We start from the raw sequence: 12969 nt of genomic DNA, 5'->3' as shown, positions 1-12969 counted from the left end.
AACATTCAAATGGTTCAAATGGCTTTGAGCACTATGGGACATAACATCTGAGGTCATCAGTCTCCTGTAACTTAGAGCTACGTAAACCTAACTAAACTAAGGACATCACACACATCCATGACCTAGGCCGGATTCGAACCTGCGACCTTAAGGGTCGCGCAGTTTCAGACTGAAGCTCCTCGAACCGCTCGGCAACATCGTTCAGCCATCCAATATTCTGCATGCAGTCTCCTAAGCCTAGTTTGATCATCGCCTTGCTCATTGTCAGGATATTTTCCGGTCCAATAAATGGAGTCATTGCCCCATCTTGGCCAATCTGACGGCATTTTCACTGTCGCAGATCACTGAGTGGCCAGGTACCCACACTATGTTTATCCTATTGCTTCCCCCTAGCTCCACCAGAGCCCGGTGGCGTTCAGCAACAATCTTAGATTTTGTTGCAGGAGCTGCAAATGACTTCTTGGCTGCCTGGCTGTCTGAATAGATGTTGATGCTACGGTCATTGTAGCACCTATGCATATTCTCCCCCACACATGCCCTGATTGCAGGGATTTCAGCTTGGAATACAGAAGCAGTTTTACTAGAGAGATGATGCCCTCCAGTCTTGGCTGAACCCCATACACACCTGTCCCCCATTCCTTGGTCAGATTGCGACCCATTGGTTAAACAAACAAAGTTCCCTGTACGATGTCCAATGGTTTTTTCCTACTGTTCCATGCTTGCTATTATTATATTGTGAGGCTTGTTGAAGCACTTGGGAGTTATTTTAGTCAGCAGGCATTTCCCCAGACATTCCTATATTTATCTCACTCCCTATGTTAGTGTGTAATTCTGGATATCCAAATGAGACCTAGTTTTTCCTAGTTTTAAGTCTCGATGCCCCAGCTGCTGTCTCCATCTTGACAGAAAGATATAGTAGAGGCATGTCCAGCATGGCTTCCATTCCAGCAGTTGGTGTGCTGCTAATTCCGCCTTAAATGGCTAAGAAGGCCAGTCTCTGCACCTTAGTAAGCTGCAACCAACTGTTCTACCTTTTTCCACCATACTACAGCCCTGTAGGGAATCCTAGGTATAACCACTGTGGTGTATATCCACTGGGTACCCCTGGGGATTAGGCCCCAGGTTTTACCACAAGGGATTCTGGTACTCACTAGAATACTTTTTGCCTTGGAGCAGATGTCCTTAATGTTCCACGTTAGCTTCTCATCTCAGGTTACCCGCAGATATTTCATTATCCCCTTCATAGGCAGAGTTTCATCGAAGAGCTTTAGATTCACACTTGAGTGTTGGATATGCCTCTTTGTGAATGGAACCACAGTAGTCATGTTAGGATTAACCCTCAGATCCTGCTTGATGCAACAATTTTGCACAATATCCAATCCTCCTTGTGCCATATTTCTAACTGTCTCAGTAAAATTGCCAAGTATTACTATGACACGGTCACCTGCGTATCCTTGGCAGAAGCATCGTCTGGAATTTAGTTCCTCAGTGAGTTCCATCACCACTAGATTTCACGATAAATTGGACAGAACTCCTCCTTGTGGGCAGCCTCTAGTGGTGCTAATTGCCATCTTTTCATTCATCATGGTAGTCTCTACCTTCTTTCCACTAAGCATGGCCCTGGTCCACCTACAAATAGTGGTCCCTAGGTCATGCACCTCTGCTGCCCTCACCATGGAATCGAAGGTCGTTTGACTGAAGCCCCCTCGATATCCAGGAAATTTCAGAGGTCTATTCCTTCTCCCCCCTCCCAAAGAGTTGTTCGAGAACTGTCTTATATGATTTACCTTGTTGATATGCGTGTTGGTTTGAAAGCAGAGGGGCCCTAATTAGCCTCCTCTCCCCAACGTATACATTAACCAGTTTTTCCAATGTTTTGAGAATGGAGCAGGACAGACTGATTGGCCTCATATCCTTGGCCTTGGTATGATCAATTCTCCCTAGCTTTGCAGTGAAGACAACATTCACTGCCTTCCAAGCATTGAGAATGATTCCTACTGCGAGGTTACCCCTGAATAACGTGAATAGGACTCTTATGAGCTTCTCTCCTGCCTGTCGCAAGAGAGCTGGATATATTACATCTGGGCCTGGTAACTTGAGCGGTTAGAATGTTCCCACCCCCCGCCCCCATTGGATTTTATTTAAGTCCACACACTCCTTGGCCGATTCCCAATCCTCTCTTCGAGTGCCTCAGATCCATTGCCTCTCGAGGATCACATTCTGTTCTGTGTCGTCCGGCAGAGCATATTGAGGAAAGTGTGTTTTGAGGAGCAGTTCCAGCGTCTCATGTTCTGTCTTTGTACACTCTTGGAAATGGAAAAAAGAACATATTGACACCGGTGTGTCAGACTCACCATACTTGCTCCGGACACTGCGAGAGGGATGTACAAGCAATGATCACACGCACGGCACAGCAAACACACCAGGAACCGCGGTGTTGGCCGCCGAATGGCCCTAGCTGTGCAGCATTTGTGCACCGCTGCCGTCAGTGTCACCCAGTTTGCCGTGGCATACGGAGCTCCATCGCAGTCTTTAACACTGGTAGCATGCTGCGACAGCGTGGACGTGAACCGTATGTGCAGTTGACGGACTTTGAGCGAGGGCGTATAGTGGGCATGCGGGAGGCCGGGTGGACGTACCGCCGAATTGCTCAACACGTGGGGCGTGAGGTCTCCACAGTACATCGATGTTGTCGCCATTGGTCGGCGGAAGGTGCACGTGGCCGTCGACCTGGGACCGGACCGCAGCGACGCACGGATGCACGCCAAGACCGTAGGATCCTACGCAGTGCCGTAGGGGAACGCACCGCCACTTCCCAGCAAATTAGGGACACTGTTGCTCCTGGGGTATCGGCGAGGACCATTCGCAACCGTCTCCATGAAGCTGGGCTACGGTCCCGCACACCGTTAGGCCGTCGTCAGCTCATGCCCCAACATCGTGCAGCCCGCCTCCAGTGGTGTCGCGACAGGCGTGAATGGAGGGACGAATGGAGACGTGTCGTCTTCAGCGATGAGAGTCGCTTCTGCCTTGGTGCCAATGATGGTCGTATGAGTGTTTGGCGCCGTGCAGGTGAGTGCCACAATCAGGACTGCATACGACCGAGGCACACAGGGCCAACACCCGGCATCATTGTGTGGGGAGCGATCTCCTACACTGGCCGTACACCTCTGGTGATCGTCGAGGGGACACTGAATAGTGCACGGTACATCCAAACCGTCATCGAACCCATCGTTCTACCATTCCTAGACCGGCAAGAGAACTTGCTGTTCCAACAGGACAATGCACGTCCGCATGTATCCCGTGCCACCCAACGTGCTCTAGAAGGTGTAAGTCAACTACCCTGGCCAGCAAGATCTCCGGATCTGTCCCCCATTGAGCATGTTTGGGACTGGATGAAGCGTCGTCTCACGCGGTCTGCACGTCCAGCACGAACGCTGGTCCAACTGAGGCGCCAGGTGGAAATGGCTTGGCAAGCCGTTCCACAGGACTACACCCAGCTTCTCTACGATCGTCTCCATGGGAGAATAGCAGCCTGCATTGCTGCGAAAGGTGGATATACACTGTACTAGTGCCGACATTGTGCATGCTCTGTTGCCTGTGTCTATGTGCCTGTGTTTCTGTCAGTGTGATCATGTGATGTATCTGACCCCAGGAATGCGTCAATAAAGTTTCCCCTTCCTGGGACAATGAATTCACGGTGTTCTTATTTCAATTTTCAGGAGTGTATATTCCTCATCCTCCTACTTCAGCGTACTTCCTGGATTGGTTGGTACTCTAGTGGGAATTCTGTGAAGTCTAGCTTGAGCAGCTGTGCTCTCGTCTTCCTCACAGAATTCCTTCCAGGATACCCTCTTTGCTTGTCTGATTGCAAGGTTGTATTTGACAAGGGCCTCACGATATTTAGCCTATTGTCCTTTATGTGTCGCATTGTTAAACAGTCTCTGTACCTGTTTTCTTTGCATTTACATGTTATTTTGCCACCAAGGCACACTCCTATTGGTTCACTTCTTGGTGATTGGGCAGTTATGATGATATGAAGTCACTTTGGCAGAAGTAACAGCCTCTGCTACTTTCTCAAACTCTACTGATTCCTTATCGAGGTTTTAACTTCAGATAAGCCTAAGTCAAGGTCCCTCCTATATGTCTCCCAGTCTGTTTTCCTGGGATTCCTATAGATCATGGTCTGTCTGATTCACATTTTAACCTTGAATTTTCATGTACAAGTGGTCTGATGAGGATGGCTCTAACACCACATGCCACTGTTTGACATAGCTGCCCATCATCATGGAACTAAAGGTTGTATCATTTAGTTCTTTCCTCCCGTTACTCCTCAATGTAGATTTATTGCCCCTATTGAGGACCTCCAGGGTGTTAGCTAAAGCCGGCTTAAGTGGCCGAGCGCTTCTAGGCGCTTGAGTCTGGAGCCGCGCGACCGCTACGGTCGCAGGTCTAAATCCTGCCTCGGGCATGGATGTGTGTGATGTCCTTAGGTTAGCTAGGTTTACGTAGTTCTAAGCTCTAGGGGACTGATGACCTCGAATGTTAAGTCCCATAGTGCTCAGAGTAATTTTTTTGTTAACTAAAATAAAGTTAGGAGCATACTTACCTCTATAAATAATTCAAAAGCCAAGATCGTTTAAACACTGTTTACTAGATGATCGGTTTCAAAACACTAAGGTTGCCATCGACGAATTGAAATGTAACTTAACATGCATAAATCATTTGTATATAACGATATTAGAGGCAGACCAGCTAACATAAAATCATTGTCGCAAAAAAAAAAAAAGGCAACAGTTTTCATGGCCATTCTGTTCCATCAGATATATAAAACCGAACTGAAGTCACAAGATAAAACTATTAGACACATCGCCGCAGCTCTTCTAACAATGGTCGGCATCACACCTAGTAGTTTTATCTTCTGACTTCAGTTTTACATATCTCATGGAATAAGATGACCATGAGAGCTGTAGTTTTTTAATTTTTATTTCTGCGACAGTGATTTTATATCAGCTGTATCACTATATCCAAATGAATTATCCATGTTAAGCTACATTCAGATCTGATGATGGCACTATTAATGTGTTGAAACCGGTCATCTAGTAAACAGTGTTTAAGCGATCTTGGCTCTTGAATTATTTATGCATTAGAGTGATCATCCCACATACTACGTGTTCACTGCACAATACTCTCCTCTACTACTGGTGTCCTTGCTGCGCCACACTATGTTGTGGGTATTGGCGTCACATTTTACTAGCAGTTGGTCACCTTGCTGATGGCAAGCCTCTACGAGTCTCTTCACCTCCAAAGGTGGAGAAAAGCTGTCGTCTTAAGGGAGGCATGGTGAGGTCAAAACAATTTCCCTAATGATACCTTCCTCACATTGCTGCATTTTAATGGTCACTAAGTCCCTAGAGAAGGAATCCATCACTGGGATGAATGAAAATCCATTTCTTACATAGATATGTGTTCTGGAGTTTCTTAGATTCCTACCAAAAATCAGCTTACCTCCAGTGCCCGATTTACCCCTTTTATATAAATAGGGTTCTTCTATCAGGGCCACGTCCACTTCCTGCCTCCCCAGGCAGCGGCTCAGGGCAGCTGAGGCCCCTTTACTGTGCTGCAGATGTTTGAGATCTTTGAGAACCCTGGCGGTGACCTGCGAGAACCCTAAAAATAATTTCAGGTCCTGCTTCCATATTGCCTTCAGGAATTTTTTTCCGACTCCCTCCACCAGGGTTCGTCCTTCAGGTACAATGTTTACGGTCTTAAGAAGATCCGCTGTCATCTTGAGCAGCAGCTTTGCATCTTCCCATGGGGATATCATGGGCACCATCTCTTTAAGCCTTTCCACCACTTGCACCACCTCACAGACGAAAATGAGGGCACCACGATCTAGATAACCACCCCCCCCCCCCCTCCCCGAATGTTGGATCCTGCTCCAGCGTCCCCCCAATCTTTTCCAAGAGAGCCATCTGTACCAATTCCTCCTGCTGTAAGGTGATAGATACTAGTGGATAGCCTTTCTGGACAACTACCGTCCTAAAAACCTAGACTGCAGTTCTATAGGTCTGTTTTTCTTGCCTCAGTGTTTTCTGGACACGCTTCTCTAGTGTGCGGCACCACTGTTTATGATAGGGAAATTTAGTTTTGTGCGATATTCGGAGCACGAGTTACAGCCAGGTGTGGGCCAGATTACTTGGCAAAACAGAGGCGCACAGCTGAATATAAATAGGTGCAATTTTCTAACGAGATTCGTTCAAGTGTGGCATCCCTCCTGGATGGTATCACATCAAAAGTCTACACACAGCAATAGCATCCCAGTGCATGGCAGGTTGTTGGTTCGACCCTCTGAGGCCGACGTGGCATCTGCAGTTAGTCAGCGGCGGGCTACCCTTCGGCTCGCTACCGTAGGCATTTGTTGTTTCTCCCGTCACACGCCGGAGACTTCCCGAGGCGAGGGCCACAGATTTGGACGCCAGATAGCGGGCGCTTGGTCGTCGCCACAATCTCAGCAACGCTGGCGAGGAGAAGGACACTGCTGTCCACCCACGGCTCACGCCGAGCAGTGCTGAGTCGGCTGCTGGCGCAGCCATCCTGACATCATTGGAAATAAGCGGGCCGGCCAAGGCCGGCTCAACACAGCGTTGCGTTGCACAGGCCGCTGGGGTGCTTCCTCTCATTGTAGGGCCCTGTGACACATACCGATGTGAACAGAGCACTATAGTGGTAACTAATAAATCTTTTGGAAAATTCTCGCCGAGTTTTAATAAGGCACCTCCTGGCACCCAACCGACATTTTGTGTCAGAATAGCGAACTTCATCTGTCCAGTACGACATCTGAGCCCACCGCCTGCAGTACAGTCACAAGATATGGTGGTGCTGTCAAAATTGTTCCTTTGAGTGTAGGACGTTTTCTTTCTTTTTCGTTTGTGATTCGAGTATGAAGTGTCATAAGCCACATTGTAGATGTTTTGAATGGGCATAGTATTTTTTGTAGTCAAGTGAGTGTTAGTGTATTTGGGGCAGTAAGATTTATTATTTTTTCCATGGCTTTTAATTACTTTTGTGTTAATTTGTTTATGATGATACTGAGTGTGATAATACTTAACTGTAGGAACTCAGCTTCTCCTTGAACATGAATATTTTGTTTCGGGACTAACCGAGAACGAAACCGACACAATGGCTGATTCAAGGATACAAGGTGTGTCAAAACCAGAAGCGGTGCAGATTTTGACGGAGAAGGTAGCACAATTGATAGCAGACAATACGCAGTTGAGAAATGAATTAACGTCTAGGAGTGAGCGGGAAACTGCATCTGATCAGTCGTAGTTGCCTAGGGTGCAGGAGATCAATCCAGCAGTCGCAAGTTTGATTATTCCGTTTTCTAACAGGGCATCGGAGGATTTGCGTTCGTTTGTGGAGGACTTGGAAACTTCAGCAGTGATGTTAGTCTGATGAGCAATGTTTACATTTAGCCAAGATTAGCTTAACGGGTGAAACGAAAACGTATGTTAAGTGTTCTGAGGCCTTAAGGAAGGCAGGACAGTTTAAACAGTTACAAAGGTACAAAAACAAAATAGCGCTAGGTACTTTAGAGAGAGGTTCCGTTGGTTCATATGGCTCTGAGCGCTATGGAACGTAACTTCTGAGGTGATCAGTCCAGTAGAACTTAGAACTACTTAAGCCCAACTAACATAAGGACATCACACACATCCAGGCCCGAAGCATGATTCGAACCTGCGACCGTAGCGGTCGCGCAGTTCCAGAGTGTAGCTCCTAGAACCGTTCGGCCACCCCAGCCGGCAGATGTTCAGTACAGTGACAAAGCGACAGGGGGAGACGATAGAGAAATTTGTCGACAGGGTATGGGAAATTGATGAGTATACTTACGATTTGGGTCAGAGCAATGAAGCGAATAGTGTTCTGTTGCAGGAGGCCGAGCATTGCGCACTTGATGTATTTTTGAGAGGATTACCGGCGCATATGTCTTGGAAAGTGCTTGAATGGCCTCGGAATGAATTGTATTCGGCCATTCAGCTGGCAATTCAATGTGAGGAAACAGACGTGGCAATGGGGATACGCGAGAGGCAACCAGTATTTGTAGCTGGCATCAAATATTATAAGTGTGGTCGTACGGGACATGTGCAGAGGCAATGTACCCAGCCACCAAGGAATAGAGGAAGGGGTGGAAATCAGCAGCGTGGAGGATGGAGCAGATAGGAGAGGCGGACAAGCATTAAGCGGCAGAGGGGGTCCAAGGCCCATCTAAGGGAGCTCCTGTTTAATTTCAATGGTACGAATACGTATGCAGAGGTGGAATATTCAGTGGTAGGATACGTAGGAACTAACAAGTTTAAGGTTTTGTTGAACACAGGAGTGCATGTGTCAGTGGTTACTAAAATTATAATGGAACGCAGGAAGCAGGTCCCACCACGTTATAGGTTGCGTGGAGTGGGGGAAAAAGAGGTCACGCCCTTGGGGTCGGTGACAGTTGATTTTCGCATAGGGAAAGTCCGGTTAAGTGCACACGAGGGCTACGACATGGTCTTAGGAGTAGCTTTTTTGCATAAACATCATGCCAAAATCGATCTGTGACAACGAGCTGTGGAACTTCTTTAAATGTTATTTCCTCTAGGGCAAACTTTTGTCAATCCTAGGGGCGTTCAATGTAATATACAAAGCAAATGAACTGCTACATTAGCATTAAGGCTTAATTCGCATGAGCGTGTGTCTAGTGACAGTAGGAAGTTGTTTTGGGTAAGTGAGGAGTCGAATCTACCGGTACAGTATGTGTTATTGAACCATTGGAGGATAATGAAGTCTTGGGTTCACTTGGTTGTTTTGTGAAACGTATAGTTGTACTTGCACAGGAGAGGAACGACGGGCGAGTAGTTCCCAAAAACGTGTATAATTTTAGTGCTGTAGGCGCTAATTTAAGGAAAGGAGTTTTAGTTGCTAATTTGGATGTACCATATGACGAAGTTTGGTGTTCGAGAGGTAGACGAGGCGATCAGCCACTAACTGCATATACAACTGCACTGCATGTCAAAATTAAGCATTTCAAATGAGAAGAAAGACAGCACCAGTTTACCGTAAACCATACAGAATACCGAGGTATTTGTAGCCGATTGTGGAGGTTTCATTGATCAGCAGCTTTCGGACGGTATTATAGAGCATAGTAGTAGTTGCTGGGGAGCAGGCATTGTCGTTGTGCCTAAAAAGCCTACTGATGGAGCTAAGAAGTACAGATTATTTTGTGACTACCAATACCTCAATAATAAGACAGTAACGGACTCATACCCTATTCCAAACAAATCGGATACTTTGGATCACTTAGGATAGATTTGATAAGTGGTTATCATCAGTTAGAGGTGGCTCCAGAGGATAGTCCAAAAGCTGCTTTCTCTACACCTGAAGGCCATTGCCAGTACATTAGAATGAAATTCGGTTTGAAAAACGCTCTGGCAACGTTTCAGAGGCTGCTAGACAATCTCTTGACGGGTTTGAAACTACGTCAGTTTCTTGTCTGTTTGGATGACATTGCAGTGCTTTCAGGTAGTATGGAGCAACACAGAGAGCGGTTAAGATAATTTTTATGAGGGTAAGAGGAGCTCGTTTTACGTTGAGCTTGGAGATGTGTCATTTTACATTACAAGAAGTAAACTATTTGGGTCAAATTAACAGTAAGGACGGAGTGCGAACAGATCCGGTGTTGGTACAGGCAGTAAGGAATTTTCGGGAACCAAAAACAATTAAGGAGGTTCAGTGATTCATCGGAAATTGAAATTTCTATCGGAAATTCGTGAAGAGTTTTGGAGACTTAGGGCAACCATTGACGCGATTGTTACATAAGGGCGTGAAATCTGAGTGGACAGAATAGTGTCAGAAAGCATTTGACAAACTGAAAGAAGTGTTAACATCAAGTCAGGTTCTTCTGTCTCCAGATTTTGAAACGGAGTTTATACAAGCATGCGATGCATCGAATCAAACATTAGGGTCTGTTCTTAGTCAGAAAATTGATGGAAAAGAACACCCTGTAGCCCATGCGTGTAGGCAGTTGAATGCAGCGGAGTAGAATTACTCCACAACAGAGAGGGAGGTGCTTAGCGGCATCTATAGAATCCCGTATTTTAAATGTTATTCACATGGAAGTATATTTCGGGTAGTGACAGATCATGCTACGTTGAAGTGTTTGCTGGTGTTGAAGGATCCGTCCACTAAACTTGCTAGACGGGCTGTGAGGCTCAGTGAATTCGACTACGTGGTGGTGCACAAGCCTGAGAAGAACCACGGTAATGCGGATGCACTAAGTAGAAAGGTGGCAGAAGTAGAAGTCATAGGTTATGACCTTGCGGTATGGCAAACATTACAGGACGCGGACAACGATTGTAAATTTTATCGCACACAGCCACAGTTTAATGAGTACGACGGTTCTCTGTGCAGGGAAATGAAGTTAGGGCCAAGGGTAGTAGTGCCAGCGAAACTGAGGGACGAGGTTTTAAAGGAAACACATGATCACGTGTTACCTGGTAATGGAGGGTGTAGACGAATAGGAGATTGGCGGAGAGGTGTTGGTGCAGAGGTAGGAAAGGGGATGTGGATCAGTATGTCAAGAATTGTATACCATGTGCGCAGAGAGTAGATTTGTGTCGGAAACAGATACAGCTACATCGATTACCGGAAGCAACATGTCCATTCTCTTTGCTCGGGATTGATGTCTTAGGACCTTTTAGGAAAACACCATCGTGGAATAGATTCGTTCTGACCATAATAGACCATTTTTCGAGGTATGTGTAGATGGTGGCTACGCCAAATCAACAAGCAGCAATGGTAGAGCAAGCGTTAGTAAACAACTGGATTTTGAATTTTGGTGTACCAGAAACAATAATTACTGACCGAGGGACCAACTTCATGTCGGGGTTAATGAAGGAGCAGTATAAATTGTTGAACGAGAGGAAGCTCAGGACGAGCGCGTTGCACCCACAGGCCAAGGAAGGACAGATCGGGTACACAGAACAGTCGGGAAGATGCTGCGTTTCTATGTGGATTCTCATTTCCATCAGTGGGACGAGTATTTGAGGCATACTGTATGTACACACAATGTAAAAGTCCGTACAAATACCCGTTTGTCTCCATATGAGGTAGTGTACGGGCCAAAACTGCCGTCACCGTTTGATTTAGTGAAGCTGCAGAAAGGAAGGACTGCTCAATCTGCACGAAAATTTTCGGGAACAGTTCGGGATGTTAGGAAAAGGGTACAAAAGGCGAATACAAAGGCTTTGGAAAGGGAGGAAGTCGCAGTGAAGCGGAAAGGAAGTTTACCACACAATGGGTAATGCTGTCCAGCCCCTATACGCAGAAAGGGGAAACGAAGAAGTTCCTCAGGAGGTATCAAGGGCCATACCAAGTTATTGAAACCACATGTCCCATTAATGTTAAGCTTCAGCTGCCGGAGAGAACAAGGACAGTAGACATCGGGCGGTTACGGCCATTTATGGGTTGCCCGGATGTGATTCCAGATGTGTCACAGAAAGAAAAGTGGAAGAAAGACGGAGTGAAGAGAGGTGCTAAGTGCAAAGAAAACCATTTAGAGAGAGTACAGCACGAAGTACCGTATGCTTTGCGATCTGCAAAGTAGTAGAGTACTTATAGCTTTTTTTGTGTTCGTGTCCTGTAACATTGGGTTTGCGTAGAGTTATTAGGCATTTTATTTTCATATATGTGTTTTCGCGATTGCTGGGACAGCAGTCCTTCTGAAGAGGGAGGATGGGTAATGGTGATTCCTGTCCTCAGGTCACTGAAATGGGGAGTGGAGCGTCTGCTGTATGCTTAATGTTGTTCGAGAAGAGATCGAATGCAGTCCTGGAGAAATAAATGCGTCGGAGTAAATTTTGCGGCAAAGCCGTAGTAAATATGTGTTGAACTATGTCAGAGTCATACGATTTCGTGTTTAAATTTTTAGTTATCGACAGAGCTGGGTCAGGAAAGTCGTCTTTATAGCACCAGCTCATATTATGTAAATTTAAGGATGAAAGTAGTCACACAATCGGTGGAGGGCTTGGATAAAAAATAGTGAATGTTGGAGGAAAATCTGTGAAGCTACAAATATGAGACACATGCACGGCGCAGTTATTTTTAGCTATGGGGAAAGGATTAGACAGTCGAAGGGACATCATGGAGCCAAAATTTAGGTTGCAACGAGTCGGGATGCTTTGGGTCTTCTCCACCTACGAGAATTTGGTAGTAGTAGCAAGTTGTTTTGAGCAAGGAGTGTTTTCAGAAGCGAGACGTGAAGAGCTTGAAGGAAGTGGAATTTTAATCGCTGGAACTAAGTTTAACATAATGGAAACAACCTTCCATCTGCCAGCATCAGTTTCAGGAGTCACGAAATTGAATATTACGCAGCCACAGCTGTACTAGCCAGAAGCCACATTAGAGTTCTTGCCAAGGCGGAATCTGACCTTGTTAAATCAAACTATGGAGCCAGGTTTGTTGAGATTCATAAAGCAGTTCATTTTAGAGCAAGAAGGGTGCATATCAGCCAACCAGCTTGATCAACATGTTTGCTCAGTATAGAGAAAGGCAACAGCAAGTAACGGTCGTTGTGAGCATCTCTGTGCTAAGTGTCATCGCAGCCTTAAACTTATTATGTGATGCTTTTCTATCTGATCAAGTAGAGAGCTAATTCCAAGAGGGAACCAAGGATAGCACAAATCCCAGTGGCTTGCATACCGAGGGCGTCAGACAAGTAGGTAGTGGGTTTATCGAGCAGTGGTCGCCCAGTAAGGAATTTTTACGTTTTGTCTTTTGTCATGGTTTTAAGGGATACTACACAACATTTGAGTTTGCTAATAGTAAGGAAATATGCCATAGGTGCCGACCCCAACAAGTTAAGAGCTAGTTAAGAGTCGACCCGGGGAACGGGTCTTCCGAAAGAGGTGAATAATGTAGCGGCACCACCATTTAGGA

Source organism: Schistocerca gregaria, chromosome 3 (assembly GCF_023897955.1).
Source record: "Schistocerca gregaria isolate iqSchGreg1 chromosome 3, iqSchGreg1.2, whole genome shotgun sequence".
Lineage (NCBI taxonomy): Eukaryota > Metazoa > Arthropoda > Insecta > Orthoptera > Acrididae > Schistocerca > Schistocerca gregaria.
The sequence above is the reverse complement of the archived record's forward strand: the minus strand, read 5'-3'. Positions refer to the sequence as shown.